Genomic DNA, 12644 nt, shown 5'->3' with positions numbered 1-12644 from the left:
CCAAAAGAGTCTCCTTGTAATGGTGGCGGCTTAAAACATCTTTAGAAAAAACAAAAGCTTCTGGCTATGTATGTGAAATGGTTTTTGATGGAACTTTTAATGTGTGATTGGTGAGGATATGATGTAAAAGGGGAGTTTTTGAAAGAGTGGGGGGTGGGACTGTGGAAAGTTCGAGGGATAGAGGCGGAGCTGGAGTGGAACCTGGGCGGAGTCTAAAGGGGGCCTGAAAATTTTACCTTTATGAGGCCCTGAAATTCCTGGTGGCAGTCCTGGTGGGGTAGGGGGTATGTGGTTGAGAACAGTAAAAAGTTTCAATAGGGGCATAAATATTGTATACAAGCTGCAATACAAGTCTCTCTCCCTGTGTATAAAAATTGGAAAATATGAACCTGCTTACTCTGGCAAATATATATTTTTTAAAATAAAGGGGTGGCCCAGTTAAAACGTTTGCTATGGATCCCCATGAATTCCATGTACTCCTCTGTTATAAACCCTGTGCTTTACACCTACTTTGCATTTATTATCTAGTTATTACTAACTTTGACGCATTTATCGTGTTGGTGGATTCCTCAGGGTTTAGGCCCAGAGAAGGAGGGAGCGTTCCCTTATTCCAGGGGCCTCTGGTTGGTCCTACTCAATTTTGACTTTATAAATGTTTTTAATTTCTTGATTTTTGTACGTTTTCTTCAGGTTTGCAGTGAGTCGATCCCATATTTTTCACTTATTATTATTTTTCTGGTGGTGACTTTAGTATTTAGAATCCTTGTAAATGTCACAGGTGCCGAGAGGGAACAGAGGAAACAAACTGCAGAGGAAGGAGAGGAAAATATCCTGGAATAGGAAACAATGTAATGTAAGATGGAGCCGTAATAACTTACCTACAGCAAATCGAGAGAGATGGCAAAAATGGGGCCTCTGCTCCCTAATTTTGATCCGAAACGCGCTTGCTTTGACTGAAGCATTTTGGCGAAATGTAAAGGTGAATTCTATAAAAAAAAGCAATCACTTAGCAGAGGATGGTTTCGATCCATCGACCTCTGGGTTATGGGCCCAGCACGCTTCCGCTGCGCCACTCTGCTGGTTATGTAGGGCTTGAAAAGTCTAATTACCTAATGGCTTATAATAAATGGAGACATTCCAATAAAGCTGTATGTCTCAGTCAGCAGTCAGGATCTGTATCAGGACAGATCTGAAGTGCTCAGTGCTCCAGAGTGCATGGAGGATAAGGAAACACATTACTGAAGGTACCAGATCCTGAGGAAAATTTAGGAAGGGAGAGCAGGCAATAGTTAGATCAATCAGTTGAGGTGATAGGTGAGTCTAAAGAAATATATTTTAGAGCACGCTTAAAACTCTGGAGACTTGGAATTAATACTGTTTGACTGCCTGGGGTGGAGTGTTCTGGAGAACTGGTGCAGCACAAGAGAAATCTTGTAGAGGATTTCAATCTTAGGTCATTAGTGGAGAGAAGAGAACGAGGAGAGATATGGCAGAGATGAGGAGGAGATGTACAGAACTGTGGAGAGCCTCGTGGCTATGAGAGATAAGTTTATATTGTACTCTGCAGTTAATGGACAACCAGTGCAATGTCTGGCACAGAGTGGAGGCATCGGTGTAGCGGCTGGATAGAAATATGACCTTTGCTGCTGCATTTGGTGTAGATTGGAGAGGGGAGTGTTTAGTAAGAGAGAGACCAATTAGTCAGCAGCCTAGACAAAAATGAAAAGAAAACTATTAATGAAACAAGGAAACGTTTTTTCTTTATTTTGCTTCTCTCTGGGGAAAATGATGATAATTGGTTCTATCCTGACAAATTATCCACGTGTAAATGACGAGATCGGATCAATATCGATCATTTGTAAAATTGATCTGATCAGTCACAAATCTTTTGAGCATTTTGAAGTTAATGTAGCTGAGCTGCAATACTGGATACAACCTGTGGTCGAGGGGGGGGGTGTCTTTGGTCCTTGTATAATTCCATCATGACTTTCATGTTGTGATGCTCTTGTTTTGCTTCTTATATAAATGTTTATGGTTAAAGGATTAAAACTAAATTACAAAACCAGACAAAGGCAAAAAAATGCTCTGGAATCTGTGATATTTATCTTGAGTTTTGTTCGTCCTTATTGAAAGCAGCAAAATAATAGGAAAAATGTCTAGAAAAACATCACAAGAAGCGCTGAGGTCAATATCCAACAAATCCTGGAATTTTTCCCAGACTTTCAGAGATTGAAAGTAATAAGAAGTGCGGTGCTCGCTCCTATTAATTGGTGATTAGCAATGGATGTACAACCTCGGTGCAGTCACCACTCGGTTACTCGGCTGTTGTAGACCTCTGCACAGTAAGACCTCGTAGTTCTCCAGTGATTGTCGCCTCGTACTGTGTCATAGACTAAGTGAGTTTTTCTGAACTAAAAAGAAAAAATATATAAAATAGTCCCTCAGTTTAAATAAAATTAAGTGGAGGATGCGGGCATCGATCCCGCTACCTCTCGCATGCTAAGCGAGCGCTCTACCATTTGAGCTAATCCCCCTCCGCTGACCTAGTTATTGCTTTTCCCACTCTCGTCACTAGGCGGCCGGTCACTTTCCATCTGATGTTCTCTTTCTTGGTGGTTGATGGTGGAGCGTTATATAATCCTCTCTGCTGTAATAACGATTCCCACAGACAGCAGGGACGTTCACAGCAGGTTCTCACCGCATAGATGACGACTGTAAAATAACGTCTACTGATAGATCAGGACTCTCCGGCGACACAGCGGATCCTGGTGATGTTGGAAAACAATCATTCTTCTCGATCCTTTTGTATTGCAGCTGGGAAGCGCAGCCGGAGAGCAGTGCTGCGGAGGTTACGTTGTAAGGTCACACGGCTGTGAGTGTGCCGGGGTTAAACGCCGCTGTAATGCTCCCTCTTGGCTGTGAGGTGTGGATGGCGTTCCCCATGATGTTAGATGCAGAGGGAGACAGGAGATCAGATGAAAGAGTCACAGAGGCAGATGAACGTTGAACAGTTGAACTTTACTTGACGCAACCTTGATGGTAACAGCCATAGATGGTACAACTTGCGCAGTTAGTAAAACAGTTTCATATCACTGGCAGCATTTGGCAAAACGGAGACAGAGTGGTGGGTCAAATGACGAGCTTGAAAATAGGTCCCTTCAGGTGTCGAAAGTCTGACGCTACAGAGATTCCTTGCAGAGTCTCCATCCATCTTAGGCCTCACTGTCCCATCCTCACTAACCATCATGTTCCATGAAAGTGACAAAATGCAGCTAGACGATATCCCCACGATCTGGCCGTGAGTTACCACCAATGGCCGAGTGTAGCTCCTGCATCCTGGGCACACCTGCACTCGGCAGTGGACGGTTGTGTACACGTGAGGATCAGTCAATCATTCACCCCACTGGCAGACTTCTTGTTCCCGCATGATATGTTCTTCAGTTAGACATTCCCAAAGCAGTCTGGGAGGAACAGGGGAATGGCTTTCCTCCCATGGTGGCTGGGTGGTGTTGTCTCATCTCCATCTAGACTTGATCTGGCTAAACTGTAAAGTAGCTTGCTCTACCCACCAAAGAGTTCCCTAGCAACTTGTTCTGGTGTGGAGAATTAACTATTTACTTACTGAACTAGTGTAGTAAGTGCTGATAGTGGCATAGAACATAAGATTAAAAGCACACACATAACATTCATCATTCTTATAAAACACTAATATAATCCCCACTCTGGGGCATTACACCACCAGGAATTTCAGGGCCCCATACTGGCAAAATTTTTGGGCCCCTTTGAGACTCCGTCCACGCTCCACCCCAGATGCACCTCCACCCCTCCACATTCCCACCTCGCACTCTTGGAAAAACTCCACATCTGCACCACATCCTCACCAATCACACGTTATCAGTTCCCATCGAACACCAGATCACAGACATAGCCAGCAGCTTTTGCTTTCGCCAAAAGATTTTTTTTAGCCGCCACTGCGACAAGTTAGGGCCCTACTCTACTCTAATCTATTAAACATGTCTTAAAATATCCAGTTCTCTTTTCAGGTATATTTTTATATATTTTTCTTTAAGGGAATGTGTCACATACATTTTTTAAAATGACCAATATTATCACATACAAGGGACAAATACTGTCACACCATGTGTGAAGACCTGGGGTCTTCCGTGGGCGTAACGCTACTCAGACAATACAGAGTGAGGGTAAAACAGCGTGACAATACTTTACTGAACCACAAAGCGGACAATAAACACACAGAGCAGTCCAACCAAATACCCAAGATGGTACAACATTACATAGTCTCACCCTTCCTTCTCCACCTGTCTGGGATTAAACAGCTGTGACTTTGGAGACTACCAGGGCCGACTACCTCAACCAGTGGCCCCCTGCCTCTGACCGGCCCCCAAAGAGGGATGGTATCGGCAAGCTTAAAAAGCTAGCAGTCCATTGAGGTACAAGACCAGGAGACCCGAGGGTCAAAACCTGGTCTCTCCAACAGTTTCCATGGGGCCAGATGACCGGTGGGTCCCAATCTGGCTTCTCCAAATGTCTCCGTTGTTTACAGGTGACCGGTGGGTCCCTCCTGGCAACGCCAAACAACAGATCCATGGGGCCAGGTGACTTCTTTGCCCCAACCCCGGTCTCCCCAAAATGCATCCTTGTCTCTCTGATAGTCAAATGGAGAAGATCCGTATCTTTCCAGACAGGGCCGATACCCTTAGACTAGAATCATATAGAATACAAATCTGGTCTGTTTTTGTGCCATGCTGTCCATCTACTTTCCTGAAGGATGTATCTCATTCTCCTTGTAAAGTCTTTCTGAAGCTCCTTGATTCTCTGTCCCAAGTCTGACTGCTACAAAAACACATGTTCCTTCTGCTTCTCTGGGCTTAGCCCCCTAAATGGCTGAACTGCTCTCACCCTCCCCACCCAAAGCTAAGTGTGCATTAGTGGAGGTATCTTTCTCAGGTGACCTCATCACCTGGGTCTACATGTGAGACTTCCTGTGGTGAAGGTTCTGCCGGATCTTTTTTCAACACTTACACAATGGGCCTAGATGATTTTTTGATCAATGGTTAGAGGCTCCTGAGATACTGATGAGATTAGTGGAATGCTGGACACCTTACAAGTTAAATTAGTGTACACAAAGTGACAAGAAAGCAGAACATTAACCCCTTCGTAACCCTGGGATTTTCCGTTTTTGCATTTTCGTTTTTTGCTCCCCTTGTTCCCAAAGCCATAGCGTTTTTATTTTTTAGTCAATATGGCAGTGTGAGGGCCTTTTTTTTGTGGGACGAGTTGTACTTTTCAACACCATTACTAGTTTTACCATATCGTGTATGGGAAAACGAGAAAAAAAATTCCATGTGCAGTGAAATTGCAAAAAAAAGTGCAATACCACAGATGTTTTTTTTTTTAATTTTTTACCACGTTCACTTAATGCTAAAACTGAGCTACCATTATTGTTCTCCAGGTCATTACGAGTTCGTAGACACCAAACATGTATAGGTTCTTTTTTATTTAAGTGGTGAAAAAAAATTCCAAAGTTTGGTAAAAAAAAAAAAAAAATGGCGCCATTTTCCAAGACCTGTAGCAGATTAATACTTTTTTTATATTGATAGATCGGGCGATTCTGAACGCAGCAATACCAAATATGTGTATGTGTTTTTTTAATTATTTTATTTTGAATGGGGCGAAAGGGGGGTGATTTAAACTTTTATATTTTTTAAATTTTTTAAATATTTTTAAAAACATTTTTTTTTCACTTTTTGCTTGCTTCTATAGTCTCCATAGGAGACTAGAAGCCGCAACTGTCCGATCGCCTCTGCTACATAGAGGGGATCAGCAGATCCCCTGTATATAGCAGAATTGGTCCTGTGCTATGAGCGCCGGCCACTAGGTGGCGCTCATAGTGACCAGCTCATGACAACCACAGGCGTCTGCTGCAGACCCTGGGTTGTCATGCCCGCCCATCGATGACCCGCGATCACGTGACGGGGTCATCGGTGGGCGGGGTAAGTGACGTACTTCCGGCGCTGCGCTGTTAAATGCCACTGTCAGATATTGACAGCGGCATTTAACATGTTAACAGCCGCGGGTGGATCGCGATTCCACCCTCGACTGTTGCGGGCACAGGTCAGCTGTAATAATCAGCTGACAAGGGCCCGGTTCGGTGCGGGCTCAGTGCCGGAGCCGTCACTGAATCGGGGGATTACAGCCTGTGCGTACTAATACGGCACAGGCTGTAAAGGGGTTAATAAAACACAGCCAGCAATCTGTAATAAAGCACAATAAGGTATTTCTCTTGGATTAACAAATCTAATCGTCTGGCTAATTAAGATTTTACACTGTATCGTCACACCATGACCAGACCACATATTACCACTACATAGTGACAGAATAATACCACATACAAGGGACAAATACTGTTACATCATGACCAAACCACATATTACCACCACATAGTGACCAAATAATACCACATACAGCAGATAGATACTGCCGCACCATGACCAGACCACATATTAGGACCACGTAGTGACTGAATAATACCACATACAAGGAACAAATACCGCCACACCATGACCAGATCATATATTATTACCAACACATAGTGACTGAATACTGCAATACAGATCATTAATAAAAAAACACAATATTAATATTAACATAAGTGATATTATACACAGGAGCTCTGTACATAGTATACAGTGTATAGTGTAAGTGTACAGGTAATACAGTGATCACCAGTGACATTATACACAGGAGCTCTGTATATAGTGTCAGTGTACAGGTAATACAGGGATCGTCAGTGACATTATACACAGGAGCTCTGTATATAGTGTATAGTGTACAGGTAATACAGTGATCACAAGTGATATTAAACACAGGAGCTCTGTATATAGTGTAAGAGTACAGGTAATACAGAGAAAACCAATGACATTATACACAGGAGCTCTGTATATAGTGTATAGTGTACAGGTAATACAGTGATCACCAGTGATATTAAACACAGGAGCTCTGTATATAGTGTAAGTGTACAGGTAATACAGAGATAACCAATGACATTATACACAGGAACTCTGTATATAGTGTCAGTGTAGAGGTAATACAGTGACTACCAGTGACATTATACACAGGAGCTCTGTATATAGTGTATAGTGTACAGGTAATACAGTGATCACCACTGGCATTATACACAGGAGCTCTGTATATAGTGTATAGTGTACAGGTAATACAGTGATCACCAGTGACATTATACACAGGAGCTCTGTATATAGTGTCAGGGTACAGATAATACAGGGATCGTCAGTGACATAATACACTGGAGCTCTGTATATAGTGTATAGTGTACAGGTAATACTGTGATCACCAGTGACATTATACACAGGAGCTCTGTATATAGTGTATAGTGTACAGGTAATACAGTGATCATCAGTGACATTATACACAGGAACTCTGTATATAGTGTCACTGTACAGGTAATACAGTGATCATCAGTGACATTATACACAGGAACTCTGTATATAGTGTCACTGTACAGGTAATACAGGGATCACCAGTGACATTATACACAGGAGCTCTGTATATAGTGTATACTGTACAGGTAATACAGTGATCACCAGTGAATTTATAGACAAGAGCTCTGTATGTAGTGTATAGTGTATAAGTAACACACTGACTCACCAGTGACATCTCTAGTTGAAGACCTTTATCTTCGCTTTTCCTCTTCATCCAGGGCACACCGCCATCACTTCTTCCAGTTAAGACTCATCTCTGCAGAAAATAACACAGTTATCTAGAGCAGCTTCCAGAGTACATTCCCCAATTTATCCCCAACTTCTACACTACGCATCATGAAGAAAAAAAAGCGATATAGTACCGCCCTGCACAGTAACAGGACCCCCCTCACTGAAAACAGTATCTTCAAAAATAGAATACATCATAGCAGTAATAATATCCATAATTAGCTACTACAGTAATAATGTCCTCCATCCTGGCCCCCTTGTGTCTCACTCCTAGCCCCTTGAGACTCATTCCTTGGCCCCAGCCATATGTTCTCTCCCCATGTGTCTCCATCCTGCCCGCACGTGTCTCCATTAGTGATGAGCGAGCACTAAAATGCTCGGGTGCTCATTGCTCAGGTTGAGCAAACTGTAATGCTCGGGTGCTCGACCCGAGCAACGAGCCCAATGTAAGTCTGTGGGAAACTCGAACATTTTTCCGGTGGCCCACCCCCCGGAGGTCTGGAGGGGGCCTAAAAATTGGCCAAATCGATGGGAACAGTGCTAAAATGATATGGGAACAGCATGGAGAAGACACCTAGAAGCATCTCTGACTCCCAGGTCACTGGTGTGAACAATGCTGTCAGAGTATTACGCATTTTGATCTGTTTTTGCACTTTTGCATTGCTTTCAAAGGTGAAAAATTAATTCACGAGTAAATGTAATTTTAACATTTTACTACTTCATCTGGCCAAGTGGTGTGTGAGACATGATCAGACACATCCTGTTTCATTTATGAAGGAGGGACAGTGACAGTGAAAGTCACAAAACCTATTTTTACAAGGCCATCAGGCGGCCCTTTCTATTGTTAGGGGGTCAGCAGTCATCCCTCATTATTGTTAGAGGGCCATCTGTCGGCTATGCTTTGTTGTTTCCATTATTAAAAAGTTAGTCTCCTATACTGTTATTGCATATGCAATGACTGCAAGGGCTGCCAAAAACTAGAACGCACTCCAATACCCCTTTGAAGAGACATAGAGGAGGTCCTCATTAAAAAAAATTGTTCCCATTATTAAGGAGTGGGTCTTCTATAGTGATAATGCCCATGCAGTGACTGCAAGGGCTGCCAAAAATTTGGACGTACTCCAATACCCCTTTGAAGAGACATAGAGGAGATCCTCATTAAAATAATTGTTCCCATTATTAAGGAGTGGGTCTCCTATAGTGGTAATGCTCATGAAGTGACTGCAAGGGCTGCCAAAAAATTGGACGCACTACAATACCTCTTTCAAGAGATGTAGAAGAGGTCCTCATTAAAAAAATGTATACCATTGGTAAGGAGTGGGTCTCCCATACTGGTAATGCCCATTCGCTAAGTGCATGGGCTGAAAAACATTTACCCCTGGGGGGTATACAGGAACATATAACATTAGAACTAAAATTCAACTACAATTAATGAACGTATCCATCATATTGTATTTATAAAGTATAATCATTGTTTAACGTTCACTTTAATAGGTAGATAACTGATATGGTCATATCTGCAAATATACTGTACATAAACCAAAAGAACTAAATATGACCACAGCACAAAAGTGAAGTGAAAATTGTGCAGTTAAGAAACTATCTCTCGTAGGATTTCCCATTTATAGATGGATAAATACAATTCAAAAAAGTGCATTTGTGCAAATTAGGTCATCTATTTATACAATGAATACCCAATCAATTCTCATGTAGGCGGAGTTATTGCAGCGCATGAAGTAACACCTCAATGAACTCACTGTGTACGGAGCTGTATCATCCCGGAGGCAAACCCGGTGACGCGAGCAAGCACCCGATCATGTGGATATCACATGACAGGTATCTTATCACATGACCACGTCTGCGCCAGGATAGAGATAAAGCCCACACACACCAATGGATCCCCAAAGTGGCTGAATGTGCACAATTCCCAATATACCATACATACAGGATGTTGGAGGTAGGCCTCTAAAACAATTTCCTAGGGGCATCCTAAACACCCTTAAAAGAAATTATGAGTGTTGCATCATGGTCACCCTGATGATACTGTGGTGGAGGATGAGGAGAAGGAGGAGGACAACAGAAAATAGACAAAACCAGGAAGCGTATACCCATGTCTGGGTGTGAAGAGGTGCATGGAAATAGACCACCTCCAAAAAAACTTTGTGTTCCTCTGCTATCATCCTGTGGTGATGAGAAGTCTGACCCAATCCAGCCCTTGTTCATTTTGATAAGAGTCAGCCTGTCAGCATTTTCAGCTGACAGGCAGATGCGCCTATCAGTTATAATTCCCTGATGGCACTAAAAACCTACTCTGACAAAACACTAGCGGCAGGGCAGGCCATGTCCTCCAGCCAGTTGATGCCACATGTCCAGCTTGGATACTCAATAGTTATAAGGCAAGAGGAATCACGAAGGATGTTGGTACAGTCGGCAAGGTACATGTGGCGCCCCTGAGGGTTCAGTCGCCACAGGGGTACTGCACCTCAGAACGAGGTGTGGTATCTCCTCTCCCAGGTAAGGATGGAGTACTACACAGAACCCCAACCACACACTCAACACTACACAACTCCAGTTCTGTAGGGGGGCCTAAAGCACCATAGTGCTGCCCCGGGCCTGAATGGAGGAGTTGGGGGGGAACCAAAGTTAGGGGGAACCACGTAGTGAGTGAGGGTGGAGGAAGCACTTTACTTAGGCACTTATTAGAATCTTATATAACTGAGGCCATCTTTATAACCGGGTCTTTGGTCGTGGGTCTTTGGGACGGCAAGTCAGCACAAATCTGCAGCCGGCTGAGGGGTCCACGATTCCCGGTCTCAGGCTTCGAGACGGGGGATTGGGGCAGAGTCATAGCCGGCTCTGTCCCCGGTCAGAGTCCAACCAAGAAGGCTCAGGAGGGGAGCAGAGGAGAGGCTCTACAGGCGAAGGGATCTCAGGGGGTGCGGACGGAGAGGAGTCGCCACCTGCATACCTTATTCTGGCCCTGCCAGAGAGACCCTGCCGCAAGAGGGGGTACCGGTCCCAGATTATCTGACTTTGCACTTCACGTCTCTGTTGGAAAAGTCCGGAGGCTTATGTGGATCCCAGGGGGATACGGACGGAGCGGAGTCGCCACCTGTATGTCCTAATCTGAGTTTATCCAGAGGGACCCGGCCATACACCACGTTCTCACCACTAGTCACCAAGAAGGGCACCCAGTCGGTCCGGGAGCTACACGTTACCCACAAGGGACATCGTAGTACCCTTACGGGACTTAGTGGGGGACACAAGGCGGGAGAAGTTCAACAAGAGAGGGACACACAAGAGCGGGGGGTCCTGTCAAGCGCTCCTGAATTACCTGGAGTGTGCTGAACCCCACCCTGGCGGCCGCAGCTCGCCGTGTGACAGCAGAGAGAAGCTCTGAGCTGAGAAAGCGCCACCGTGAGTAAAGATTCGGATGACTTCAATAACTGCCTCTGTCTGTTCTTTCCTCGACGGTTCTGCACCCGCCACTAAGCTTCCTGAACACCGACCTCAGAGGACTGTTGCAGCACTGGTGATCCTCACCAGACACCACGGGTGGCGTCATGAACATCCCTATCCCATACAACTTTCCCCCTTCTTTTTAAGAGTGACCCCAGAGTACGGGCCCGGGAGCCGACCACAACGACATTCCCCAAGGTGAGGGTGACAACAAGGCCCGGGCGCCGAGTCGTCCCCATCCCCTGGGAGCATCATACACCGTCAGCATCTTCCAAAACTTTTCCCTCCTTGTCAGAGTACCCCGCGCATCAGGGCCTGGGTGCTGGGAGGGTTTGAGAAAACTGTCTCACACCTTTGACAGTGTTCTCCTGCCTCTGCTGCATCGTATTTGTGTCTCCCTCACCTGTTCTCCTTGGTTGTCCAACGAACTGTGACCTCTGCCGCCAGTGTTTTTAGATGGGAATTTTTTAAAGAATTCTTGAACAAGGGCCTTCTGGTACTGCAACATTTTATTAGACCTCTCCACCATGGGAAGGAGATACAAAGTTATCCTTATAGTGGGGCTCTAGTAGTGTGACCAACCAGTAATTACTGTCAGACAAAATTTGTACAACCCGAGGGTCACGGGAAAGGCAGCAGAACATAAAGTGAGCCATGTGTGCCAGACTGCCAACAACCAAGTCTTCCCTGTGCTGACCTACAGGACGACTGTCCATGCTCTCCTTCTCCTCATCCTCCTTCTGGTTCTCCTCCTCGTTCTCCCTCTCCTCAGGCCATCCACGCTGAAGACGGCATGACTGTTGTGTAGGTAGTACTGTCTGTAGAGCAGGAAAACAGCTCCTGTTCCTCATCCTCCTCCTCATTATCACCCAATCCACTTTGAGATAAAAATTGGGCTGTGTGGCATCACCCTTTTTGGCTCATTGCTCCATCTCATCATGCTTCGCCTGCAATGCCTCCTCTTTAATTGATAGCAGTGAGCATTTCAGTAGACAGAGAAGTGGGATGTTGACGTTAATTATGGAGTCATCGCTGCTCACCATCTTGGTGGAGTCCTCAAAGTTTTGGAGGGCAGCACAGATGTCAGACATTCAAGCCCACTCATGAGTTCTTATGTGCGGAGGCTGACCTGAATACCGATGGGCGTGTTGAAGTTGGTACTCAACAACTACCCTCTCCTGCTCATAAATCCTTCCCAACATTTGCAATGTTGAGATTCAATGCATGGTGACATTGCACACCAGTCAGTGAGTTGAAAGCTGCAAACTCTGCTGAAGCACGGCAAGGGCGGCGGAAGCTGTAGGTGACTTTCGGAAATGGACACATACGCGGCATACTATCACAAGCAGTTCCGGGTAGGTTTTGAGAAACGGCTGAACCATTAGGTTGAGCACATTGGCCAGGCACGGTACGTATGCAAGCTTGCCTAGCTTCAGAGCC

General features: G+C 44.9%; 1 non-coding gene across 1 annotated transcript; it reads right to left on the bottom strand.

Annotated features, from left to right (window-relative positions):
• Positions 1-2461: 2461 nt before the first annotated feature.
• TRNAA-AGC (transfer RNA alanine (anticodon AGC)) lies at positions 2462-2534 on the bottom strand. The gene has a single exon. It is a non-coding gene; the product is annotated as a tRNA-Ala (tRNA).
• Between the last annotated feature and the right edge of the window lie 10110 nt (positions 2535-12644).

This window comes from Phyllobates terribilis, unplaced genomic scaffold, assembly GCF_046119375.1.
Source record: "Phyllobates terribilis strain yellow unplaced genomic scaffold, ASM4611937v1 Scaffold_3__8_contigs__length_932513732, whole genome shotgun sequence".
Classification (NCBI taxonomy): Eukaryota; Metazoa; Chordata; class Amphibia; order Anura; family Dendrobatidae; genus Phyllobates; species Phyllobates terribilis.
This window is presented reverse-complemented; position numbering and strand designations above follow the sequence as displayed.